We start from the raw sequence: 12,838 nt of genomic DNA, 5'->3' as shown, positions 1-12,838 counted from the left end.
TCTACCTCCTTCCCAAAATCCACAAACAGGACTGTCCCGGCAGACCCATTGTGTCAGCCTGCTCCTGCCCCACTTAACTTTTTTCTTCCTATCTTGACTCTATCTTTTCTCCTCTGGTCCAGTCTCTTCCCACCTACATCCGTGACTCTTCTGACGCCCTATGTCATTTTGACAATTTCCAGTTTCCTGGCCTCAACTGCCTCCTCTTCACTATGGACGTCCAATCTCTCTACACCTCCATCCCCCACCAGGAAGGTTTGAGGGCTCTCCGCTTCTTCCTTAAACAGAGGCCCAACCAGTCCCCATCCACCATCACCCTCCTCCGCCTGGCTGAACTTGTTCTCACATTGAACAACTTCTCCTTCAACTCCACTCACTTCCTTCATGTAAAAGGTGTTGCAATGGGTACCCACATGGGTCCTAGTTATGCCTGTCTTTTTGTGGGATATGTCGAACATTCCTTGTTCCAGTCCTACTCAAGCCCCCTCCCCCAACTCTTTTTCCAGTACATTGATGACTGTATCGGTGCCGTTTCCTGCTCCCGCCCCGAACTGGATAACTTTATCAACTTTGCTTCTAATTTCCACCCTTCTCTCACCTTTACATGGTCCCTCTCCGACACTTCCCTTCCTCGACTTCTGTATCTCCATCTCTGGTGATAGGTTGTCTACTAATATCCATTATAAGCCCACCGACTCCCACAGCTACCTCGACTACACTTCGTCACACCCTGCCTCCTATAAGGACTCCATTCCATTCTCTCAGTTTCTCCGTCTCCGACGCATCTGCTCTAATGATGCTACCTTCCATGGCGGTGCTTCTGATATGTCTTCCTTTTTCCTTAACCGAGGTTTTCCCCCCCATTGTGGTTGACAGGGCCCTCAACCGTGTCCGGCACATTTCCCACACCTCTACCCTCACCCCTTCCCCTCCCTCCCAGAACTGCGACAAGGTTCCCCTTGTCCTCACTTTCCACCCCATCAGCTTCCATATCCAAAGGATCATCCTCCGCCATTTCCGCCATCTCCAGTGTGATGGCACTACCAAACGCATCTTCCCCTCCCTTCCCCTGTCAACATTCCGAAGGGATCGTTCCCTCCGTGACACTCTAGTCCACTCCTCCATTACCCCCACCACCTCGTTCCCTTCCCATGGCACCTTCCCCTGCAATCGCAGGAGGTGTAATACCTGCCCATTTACCTCTCTCTCCTCACTATCCCAGGCCCAAACACTCCTTTCAGGTGAAGCAGCTATTTACTTGTACTTCTTTCAATTTAGTATACCATTGACATGCTGTTCTCCCTTCGTCAGATACAGGAGAAATGCCGCGAACAACAGATGCCCCTCTACATTGCTTTCATTGATCTCACCAAAGCCTTTGACCTTGTCAGCAGACGTGGTCTCTTCAGACTACTAGAAAAGATCGGATGTCCACCGAAGCTACTAAGTATCATAACCTCATTCCATGACAATATGAAAGGCACAATTCAGCATAGCAGCACCTCATCAGACCCCTTTCCTATCCTGAGTGGCATGAAACAGGGCTGTAGTGTTCCAGTGAACATCAACGCAAGCTCAAGGAACAGCATCTCATTTACCGATTAGGCACACTACAGCCTGCCGGACTGAACACTGAGTTCAATAATTTCAGAGCATGATGGGCTCCATTTTACTTTTATTTTCAGTTTTTTTTTCTTTTTCCTTTTTTTTATACATTGCTTTGTGTTTATTTTATTTTATTTCATCTTAGTTTGTTCAGTTTGCTTACCCACTGTTTTTGTCATGTTTGTACTTGTGGCTGTTCAATTTTCAGTCTGTTAACACCCTATTTGTCTTTCAACACACCATTAACATATTGTATGCCTTTGCTCCATAACCTTCTGGTCAGCTATTCTGTGACCTTGTCCTATTTACATCTTCTCCTTTGTTATCTCCTGCCCCACCCCCTTTTTACTTGCTTATAACCTTTTACATTTCTAATATTTGCTAGTTCTGAAGAAGGGTCACTGACCTGAAACGTTAACTCTGCTTCCCTCTCCACAGATGCTGCTGAGTATTTCCAGCATTTCTTGTTTTTATTTCTTTTCTTATATCCTAGAACATGTTGTTGCTTCACAATATAACCATCGCCCTTTTTTGAGACCCTGGAACTTAGATTTACCCAGAGTAAATAAAAGGCTTTTATAAAGTTATAAATGACATCCTCCTTTACTATGATCATGGTTTGGCGATCTTCCTCTTCCTTGATGAGGGCAATGCTGTTGATATGATGTACAAGGACTTCCAAAAGGCATTTGATACAATGCTGCACAACAGACTTGTGAACAAAATTATAACTCCTGGACTAAAAGGGACAGTAGCAATATGCATATGAAATTGGCTGAGTGACAGGAAACAGAGAGTAGTGGTTAATGGATGCTCTTCAGGCTGGAGAAAAGTTTGTAGTGGAGTTCCCCAGGGTTCAGTATTGGGACCCTTACTCTTCCTGATATATTAATGACCTAGACCTTGGTGTACAGGGCAAATTTCAAAATTTGCAGGTATGAAACTTGGAACAACTGTGAACTGTGAGGAGGAAAGTGTAGAATTTCAAAAGGAAATAGACAAGTTGGTGGAATGGGCGGACAAGTGGCAGATGAAGTTCAATGCAGAGAAATGTGAAGTCATTCATTTTGGTAGGAAGAACATGGAGAGACAATATAACATAAAGGGTACAACTCTAAAGGTGCTGCAAGCGCAGAGGGACCTGGGTGTATATGTGCTACCATTTTGGTAGCAAAAACAGGAAAGCAGATTATTATTTGAACGGCTACGAACTGAGAGAGGGGAATATGCAGCGAGACCTGGGTGGTCTCATACACCAGTCGCTGAAGGTAAGCATGCAGATGCAGCAGGCGGTAAAAAAGGCAAATGGTATGTTGGCCTTCATTGCGAGAGGATTAGAGTACAGGAGCAGGGATGTCTTGCTGCAATTATACAGGGCTTTGGTGAGGCCACACCTGGAATATTGTGTGCAGTTTTGGTCTCCTTAGCTGAGGAAGGATGTTCTTGCTTTAGAGGGAGTGCAGCGAAGGTTTACCAGACTGATTCCTGCGATGGCAGGACTGACGTATGAGGAGAGATTGAATCGGTTAGGATTATATTCGCTGGTGTTCAGAAGAGTGAGGGGGGATCTCATAGAAACCTATAAAATTCTAACAGGACTTGACAGAGTAGATGCAGGAAAGATGTTCTCGATGGTGGGGGAGTCCAGAACTAGGAGTCATAGTCTAAGGATACGGGGTAAACCTTTCAGGACTGAGATGAGGAGAAATTACTTCACCCAGAGAGTGGTGAGCCTGTGGAATTTGCTACCACAGAAAGCAGTTGAGGCCAAAACATTGTATGTTTTCAAGGAGTTAGATATAACTCTTGGGTCGAAAGGGATCAAAGGATATGGGGGGGCAAGCGGGAACAGGTTATTGAGTTGGATGATCAGCCATGATCATAATGAATGGCAGTGCAGGCTCGAATGGCCTATTCCTGCTCCTATTTTCTATGTTTCTATGCATAAGTCATTGAAGGTAGCAGGACAGATTAAGAGAGTGGTTAATAAAGCATACGGTATACTGGGCTTTATTAATAGGGGCATAGACTATAAGAGCAAGGAGGTTATGGAAAAATGTGAGGACATTGAAGAGAGTAAAGAAAAGATTCAAGAGAATGATTCCAGGGATGAGGAACTTCAGTTATGAAGGTAGATTAGAGAAGTTAGGACTGTTTTCCTTAGAGAAGAAAAGGCTGAGAGGAGATTTGATAGATATATTCAAAGTCATGAGTGGTCTGGACAGAGTGGATAGGGAAAAACAGTTCCCACTTGTGAAAGGATTGAGAATGAGAGGACACAGATTTAAAGTGATTGGCAAAAGAAGCAAAAGTGACACGAGGAGAAACTTCTTCATGCAGTGAGTGGTTAAGGTCTGCAAGGCACTGCCTGAGAGTGTGTTGGAGGCAGGTTCAATCAAGGCATTCAAAAGGGAATTGGACTGTTATCTGAAAAGAATGTGCAGGGTTACAGGGAAAAGGCGGGGGAATGGCAGTAGGCAAATTGCTCATTCGGAGAGCCGATGCAGACATGATGGGCTGAATGGCCTCCTTCTGGGCTGTAACAATTTTATGATTCTATGATTCTCCTGGCTGCTTTTGACTCTGTTCATCATTCTATCTCCTTTAACACTTTACGTCTACCAGTATTCATTCACATGATGATGTTGACTCTCAGGAGACTGTGTGATGACATTGTTGTGTGTTATTTGTGGCCTAATACTAGTGTCCATGTACTAGATCCCTGATCAATGCACAAGTCACCTAAAGTTAGCTTTTGGACAGGATTTTCAGAATTGATATTTTGCAGCCTGCAAAATCAAGTTTGTAATTGCACATGCCTGGTTGCATTTCTGTTTGTTGTAAGCCAAGAGGTAATACCTCAACTGCTCCTTCAGGTGATGCAGTTTTTCTCCTGTTAATAAAGATGTAATATACTGGAAAAATGTAATTCTCTATCGAAGATTGCCTTCATGGGAAAAGGTCTGAGAGCAGGTCTTCTGTTGATCCAATCAGTTATAGTTGGTGTCTGACTCAGGGAGATTCAAACTCAAACTAATAAAAGCTTGAATAAAAAAAAGAAAGAAAAGGAGTCTCCTAATTCTCAGTCAGTGATATTTTCCACAATTGTCTTGTCTCCCTTCACAGTTGTTCATTCCAAACTCAGTTGCTACCACAGCAAATGTTAATTGTTCCTACAGTTTGGAAAAAAAGACCATTTCCATAAGGTGACTGAATATCCTCGGAAGTAAATTTTATACCTGTTTCTGTACTGTGAATCAGATAGCATACCTTTAATTTACAATACCCAATGATTTCAAGAAAAAAAGGAAGACTTTCATTTATACAGGCACAGGACATCCCAAAACACTTTACAGCCAATGAACTACATTTGAAGTGTAGTCACTGTTATAATGTAGGAAATGCAAGAGCCAATTTGCACCCAGCAAGCTCCCACAAACTGCAATGTGATCTTTACCAGACAATCTGTTTTTAGTAATGGTGGTTGAGAGATAAACATTGGCCAAGATACCAGAGAAAATTCCCCCGCTCTTCTTCGAAGTTGTGCCACCTGAGAGCGCATACAGGGCCCTCGGTTTAAAGCCTCATCCGGAAGACTGTGGGATGTCCATCACGTTCTTCCTAAAAACACCACACCTGTCTGACAACCTTCACAAGAGCTGACCCAAAAAGAATCCACCTGTCTTTTTCCATGCTTGTGCTTTAAGGCTTCAGCTGGCTTGGCTGCGGTTGTTGCTGGGCGTCGTGAGGTGGCGCTGCAGGAGGCCGGGGAGAGCGGAAACGGGCTGGTCCATCCTGCGCTCTCCTGGCCTTGTTGGTGAAGGAGGTAGTGGGGAAGCACTGGGCTGTGGGCGGAGTGCGGTTACATTTAAACAGGTAAAAATATTGCAGTTTATAAATGTCACTAAGACAGTAATGAACCGCGGCTGTAGTCAGGGGCGGTTGGGTAATTGTTTCATGTTTCCTTTAAATGTAAAAATCTGCGCCAGTGAACATTACATTTTGGAATAACCAGCCTGTTATGTGAAAGGGAATGAAATGGTGTGAAATTAGGATCTGTGTTGTCAGCAGAGATATGTAGCAACCTGGAGCACAAAACAGCCCCAATGGGGGATTGAAGATCAGCTTCACTTTCTCCAGCTCGTCCTTCCCGCCCCCTGGCCCCCCATAAAAGTTGCTCTAGAACTTTATTTTAATTATTTTTATTCTCCATTCCATTATTTTGGGGTTTACCTATGGCATAGAGCACTGCACAGAAGAAGTCCATTCGGCCCATCGAGTACATGTCAGCTCTCTGGAGAGCATTCCAATCAATCCCATTTCCCTAGCTCTATCCCCATAGCCCTGCAAGTTTATTTCCCTCAAGTCCCCATCCAATTTCCTTTTGAAATCACTAATCGTCTCTGCTTCCACCACGCTCGTAGCCAGCAAGTTCCAGGTCATTGCTACTCACATCCATAAAAAAATCCTTTCTCACTTCCCCACAGCAGCTCTTGCCCAAAACCTTAAATCTGTATCCCAGAGTCCCTGTATCATCTAATTTTTTAAATATTCTTTCATAGGATATGGGCATCGCTGGCATAGCCAGCATTTGTTGTCCATCCCTAATTGCCCTTGACAACTGAGTGGCTTGCTAGGCTATTTCAGAGGGCAGTTAAGAATCAACCACATTGCTGTTAGTCTGGAGTCACATGTAGGCCAGACCCGGTAAGGACAGCAGTATTCCTTCCTAAAAGGATGTTAGCGAACCAGATGAATTTTTACGACAATTGATGATAGTAATAGCGCTATGAAACTGAGACTAGCTTTTAATTTCAGATTTTTAAATTAATTAATTAATTAATTGAATTTAAATTCCACCAGTTCACATGGTGGGTTTTGAACTCATGTCCCCAGCGTATAAGCGCGGCTTTTCTTTGTCTGCTTTATCTAAACCTGTCATAATCTTGTATACCTCTATCTAATCTCCCTTGCTTCACAGAGAACAACCCCAGATTTTCCAACCTGACCTTATAGCTAAAATCCTTCATTCCTGGAACCATTCTTTGCACTGTCTCAATGACCCTCACATTCTTCCTAAAGTGTGGTGACCAGCACTGGACACAGTTGTCTGGTTGGGGCCCAGAAAGGGCTTTGTACAGGTTCAGCATAACTTCTGCGTTTTTGTACTCAATACCTTTGTTTACGAAGCCCAAGATCCCTTATGGTTTGCTAATTACTCTCTCAGTATGTCCTGCAACTTTCAACGTTCTTTTCACGTGAACTCCCAAGTCCCTCCATGCCTGCACATCCCCCCAGAACTGTGCCATCAAGTCAAGATTGCATCTTCCTGTCCCCTTTGCTGAAATATATCTTTTAGCTCCCTGTACCAAATTCCATCTGCCAGCCTATCCATGTCTTGCTACAGTTGATTGGTATCATTCTTACTGTTTACCACACACTTCTAAATTGGAAGAGGACTAATTTTAATGGGATGAGAGGGAATCTAGCCAGGGTAAAATGGAACCAAAGACTGCCAGGAAAAATGGTAACTTAACAATGGGTAATCTTTAAGGAGATGTTTCAGGTACAGGCCAGGTACATTCCAACAAAGGGGAAAGGTAGGGGAACCAAAGTCAGGGTTCATTGGATTTTTAAAAAAATTCATTCATGGGATGTGGGCATCGCTGGCCAGGCCAGCATTTATTGCCCTTCCCTTATTGCCCTTGAGAAGGTGGTGGTGAGCTGCCTTCTTGAACCGCTGCAGTGCATGTGAGGTAGGTACACCCATAGTGCTGTTAGGAAGGGAGTTCCAGGATTTTGACCCAGCGACAGTGAAGGAACGGTGATATAGTTCCAAGTCAGGATGGTGTGTGACTTGGAGGGGACTTACTTGCAGGTGGTGGTGTTCCCATGCATTTGCTGCCCTTGTCCTTCTAGTCGGTAGAGGTCGCGAGTTTGGAAGGTGCTGTCTAAGGAGTCTTGGTGTGTTGCTGCTGTGCATCTTGTAGATGGTACACACTGCTACCACTATGCGTCGGTGCTGGAGGGAGTGAATGTTTGTAGATGGGGTGCCAATCAAGCGGGCAGCTTTGTCCTGGATGGTGTCGAGCTTCTTGAGTGTTGTTTGAGCTGCACCCATCTAGGCAAGTGGAGAGTATTCCATCGCACTCCTTGTGCCTTGTAGATGGTGGATAGGCTTTGGGGAATCAGGAGGTGAGTTACCCGCCACAGGATTCCTAGCCTCTGACCTGCTCTTGTAGCCAAGGTGTTTATATGGCGACTCCAGTTCAGTTTCTGGTCAATGGTACCTAGGATGTTGACAGTGGGGGATTCAGCGATGGTAATGCCATTGAATGTCAAGGGGAGATGGTTAGATTCTCTCTTGTTGGAGATGGTCGTTGCCTGGCTGGCGAAGGATATACAGAATATGATGTGTTATCATCCTGTAGTTTTTTTCTTTTCTCGGAAGTATGCAGTGTGCCTTTAAGGCTGTAAAAGGATCCGTACTGCTTTAAGGCAACGAGGTCCTGGGACTGAGAGCAAGGAAAGTGCCCCGGGATACAGCCAATCAGAGACCAAGAACACGATATACGATGTTGCAATTTACTTTTGAAACTAGCTGAAAAACTGGCTTTTGAGACACAGTTAACAGACAGACAGCTGAACCAGCATGAACTTAACAGAGTTCTCTGATAATTTAAACTGAAGGAAGGTGAATTTTAGACTGATCACTTTTTCACCCCTCAAAATTCTGAAGCCAAATTGCTTAATTGAAGTGTTTGCGAGTTGTTGATCAACTGAGGTCATCACTAGATGAAAGAGGAGTTGAAGTTTCGGATGTTGGACATTTTTTTTTTTTATCCCCCATCGGATGGCTGTGAGGACGTCAAGCAACCTTGGACAGTTCCACATTGGAAGATTTCACTTCGGCAGAAGCGTAAATCTGCAAGGACGCTAATTTTTCTATTTTAAATTTTGTTGATATCACAGTGTTTAAGAATTTAGTTTTTCTAATTAAACAGTTAATTTGTTGATCTAATTCGGGAGTTAATAGATGGTTCAATTTGGCTGTGGTTTTCTTTAATTTGGAAAGTTTAAAGTGATATGTTAGGCGATCTGTGGAGTGGCAGGACTGATTGGACAGTGTGTTGCTCCCACCGCAATCAGAATCATATGTTTTGATTGGGGGTTTTGACTTGAGCGGTCGGTCGTAACAGATGAAACAAGAAGGTGTATGATGTACGTTAGGTGAATTCTTCAAATGAGAACCAAGCCAAATACAATAAGTTGAGAGAGACATTGAAGAGGAAAATAAGACTGGCAAAGAAAGAATTTGAAAATAGAATGGCCGTTGACATAAAAGAGAACCCAAAAATCTTCGACCAGCATGTAATTAGTAAGCGGGTCATAAGTGGCGGGATGGGTCCCATTCAGGACAAAGAGGATAATGTATGCTTAGAGACGTAGGGCAAGGCTCGAGTACATAATTAGTACTTTGTATCAGTATTTACTAAGTAAGAGGATGCTGACAATATTGGTACAGGCAATGGATGTGGTGAAAATTGAAAGGCTGCATGTACTGAAAAGGCTGGCTATGCTTAGAGTGGATAAGTCACCTGGTCCGGATGGTTTGCATCCCAGGTTGCTAAAGGAAGTGAGGGTGGAGATTGAAGGGCTTGCCATAATCTTCCAATCTTCTCTAGATATGGGTGAGGTGCCAGAGGATTCGAGAGTGGCAAATGTGACACGCTTATTTAAGAATAACTGGTAACTACAGGCTGGTCAGTTGAACCTCAGTGGTGGGTAAGGCTTTAGAAACAGTAATCAGGGAAAAAAATCAACAGGTACTTGGAGAGGTTTGAGTTAGTTTGGGAGAGTTGGTATGAATTTGTAAAAGGTCGATCGTGCTTGACTAATCTAGTTGAATTTTTTGATGCAGTAACAGAGAAGGTTGATGAAGGGAATGCAATGGACAGTATTTGGATTTTAAAAAAGCATTTGACAAAATACCACATAAAAGGCTGCTTCACAAAATTGAGGCTCGTGGAGTAGGAAGGCCAGTGCCAGTCTCCTGTCTCTGCCTCTAAGGAACCCATGTTTACATTTGCTAATCCCTTCTCTTTTACAATGCTACAGAAGCTTTTACAATCTGTTTTTATGCCTCTTGGTAGTTAACTCTCATGTTCTCTACTCTCTTGACCCATTTCTTGTTTATCCTTTGCTAAATTCTAAAATCTTCCCAATCCCGGGCGTACTACTTTTTTTGATAATGTTATAAGCCTCTTCCATTAATTTGATACTATATTTAACTTCTCTTGTTAGCCACAGTAGGGCCACTTTTCCCATGGGGGTTTTATTGAGTTTAACAAGAATAACTTCTGATTTTCAATTCTGTCCCTCTAGAAATGAACATCTTTGCTTTGCTTTTTAATTGCCTTATTATTATTTCATTTCTCAGACCTCCTCAGTATTAAACACACCTCAAAATTTGCCGTCATCTGTAAATGTTGAAAATCTACTTTGTTTTCCGAACCCTAATTGCTTATTGCCAATTGCTGCTCCCAGCACCGATCCTTGTGGAACACCACTTCTCATCCTTTGCCAGCCTGAGTAACTGGTTTTAGCCCCTACTTTCTATTTTGTAGCCAATTTGTTAGCCATTTCACTTCTCGTTCCCTAACTCCATATGCTTTGAACTTAGCGATAAACTAATAGCGTAGCAAAGGCTTTTGAAAATCCAAACCTACTTTGTCTACTACGATACCCTTGTCTACTCTGTTTCTTCAAAGAATTCAATAAATTGACTGGAGAGAGAGGAAGCCTTTTATGACTCTTGATTAAAGTATGTTTAAACATTTTTTGCTAACTTATGTAGGTGAGTATTATGGGTTAGGTGCAAATGTGGATTAGTAACTGGCTGAAACGGAAGAACTATGTGAATTGCCCTGATCTAAAAAAAAATGCCTCAGAGAGGACTTTATAGAGGTTTAAAAGATACCTAAAAAATAGAAAACAAGCTGAAACAGTGTTTTCAAATAAGCCAAGATAGCAGAACAAGAGAGCACTGGCTCAGAAGCCTGAAAGGTGAATTTAGAACAGATGACGAGGAACATTTCAAAAAGGGTGATCAATAATTATAACAGGGTATGAAGAAGAGTGGTTGAGGTTGGGCAATGACTCACGAAGGAACAATTGGATGCTACAATGAGCAGGTTTGGAATTCTGGAACTGAGAGATCAAATGAGCAGAAGGTCCTGTAGAACCCATCTTCTGGCGATTAACTGCTTGATTTCAAATTAACTCAAATTATTTAGCCATCAAAAAGAACCATTTTCAGTTTTGAACAAACTTGAAATTTACCTTTATGATAAGGAGTATAACAGGAGATGCACAGTCAGAGGTAGAAAATCAGATCAGAGATCAATAAAAAGGGATACATCATTTTTCTGTAGGGTACCCAGAATGATTGAGGGGATGGAGTCAACTGAATTATGAGGAGTGATTACGTAGGCTGGACATTTCTCACTGGAGGGGAAGGTTGAGAGGTGATGTGATTGCTGTTTTTAAAACTCTGAACTCATAATGTAGATCATGGCAAGTTGTTTCACCTAGCTCAGAACAGAATTAGAGAATAGGACCCTATGTTTGAAATGGGTGTAAACATTGTTTCAGTGCATGAGTCTATGGAACAGGTTTCCAAGGGAGGCAGTGAAAACAGGAAATAATGATTCATTTGAATCCAAATTGGATAGATTTCTTTCAGGAAATAATATTTTGGAATACGGTATATGAGTAATCTGAGAAAAACCCAGTTGCAAAATTTTGAAATGTTGTCTGTATCAGCTGCGGCTTTGGGGTTGGCACACTTCACCTCTGAGTTGGTTGCAGGTTCAAGTTTCACTCTAAGAAGTTCAGCATATGACCTAGGCTGACACTCCCAGTGCAGTGCTACGTTGTCTGAGCTGCTGTTGCTTGGATGAGACGTTAAACCACAGCCCCACTTGCCCCCACAGTTGGGTATAAAAGATCCTGTGCGGCTATTTGAAAAAGAGCAGAGGTGTTCTCCCAAGATGCCCTGGACAATATTCTTCAAGCAACATCACTTAAACAAATTGGTTGTTATCACATTTCTGATTGTGGGAGCTTACTGTAAGCAAATTGGCTCCTGAATTTAAAAAAAAAATAAAAACTAGGAGTAGGAGTACGTGACGTGGCTCCTCTAGTCTGCTCCGTCATTCAGTAAGATCATGGCTGGTCTGATCTTGTTCCCCATAACCCTTGACTCACGTATAGTTCAAGAACATTTAAAAAAAAACATTTCTAAGTTACACCAGTGACTGCATTTCAGAGTTTCTTCATTGACTCTAAAGCATTTTGGGATGTCCCGAGGTCTTGAAACTATGTAAACGCAGGCCTTTTCTTTCAGTTTCATAATTCCAAATTTTAATGATAGTAAAAGTGATTTTTCAACCAATTTCCAATTTTGCATAAAAGAGCCAGTTACTTCATGGTCTTAATCTCGTAAATTGGTTAAATATTAATATATTCATAAGTGAGGCTGGAGATTGCTCTTGAGTACAAGTGGAGATAGTGACATTTCCCATTACAGATTCTGATTCTTATCAATTGTTAACCTGTGCTACTGTATGTTTGCAAAAGAGCATTTTGCTGTCAATAGTCATAGGAGCCAACATAGGATGTCTATGTTCAACAAGCAGCTAAAAAGTTTACTAATATTCTGTTTCAGTAAATGACATGGATTTAGTAGGCCAAGCTTTAGTAGCACACTATGCAATCTTGGTTCTTTAAGCATTGGCTCTTGTCATCCAATAAAAACAGAAAGTGCTGGAAATACTCAGCAGGTCTGGCAGCATCTGTGGAGAAAGAAATGTTTCAGCTCTGATGAAGGGTCACTTACCTGAAACGTTAACTCTGTTTCTCTCTTCACAGATGCTGCCAGACCTGCTAAGCATCCGCAGTATTTTCCTTTTATTTTAGTTAAGGTATTTGGATTTAGTTAAGAGGGTATGTCCCAGTGAACAAACAGAAACTCTATCAGTGTGAAATTCTGAGCTGTTTGATTTGGGGAGTCTCAGGTGATGGGTTTTCACATGGGGTAGAGACTGAGCTGACCCTTGCTATGCAAAGCTCTCAGGTGAATTACATTTCATTTATTTACACACAATGTCTAGTAGATTGTTTATATATTAAACAATCTGGTTGGGATTTTTTTTATTGACTTGGGTGTACT

General features: G+C 42.4%; 1 protein-coding gene across 3 annotated transcripts in view; it reads left to right on the top strand.

The window, feature by feature from the left end:
- Positions 1-5,403: 5,403 nt before the first annotated feature.
- Positions 5,404-12,838, top strand: part of LOC137374581 (E3 ubiquitin-protein ligase DZIP3-like) — a 200,254-nt gene continuing 192,819 nt past the window's right edge. For all 3 annotated transcript variants that reach the window (XM_068040905.1, XM_068040904.1, XM_068040903.1), the window contains exon 1: positions 5,404-5,481. The gene's annotated coding sequence lies outside the window, so the exon portion shown is untranslated. The remainder of the gene's footprint in view (positions 5,482-12,838) is intronic.

Source organism: Heterodontus francisci, chromosome 10, assembly GCF_036365525.1.
Source record: "Heterodontus francisci isolate sHetFra1 chromosome 10, sHetFra1.hap1, whole genome shotgun sequence".
In the NCBI taxonomy this organism is placed as follows: Eukaryota; Metazoa; Chordata; class Chondrichthyes; order Heterodontiformes; family Heterodontidae; genus Heterodontus; species Heterodontus francisci.
This window is presented reverse-complemented; position numbering and strand designations above follow the sequence as displayed.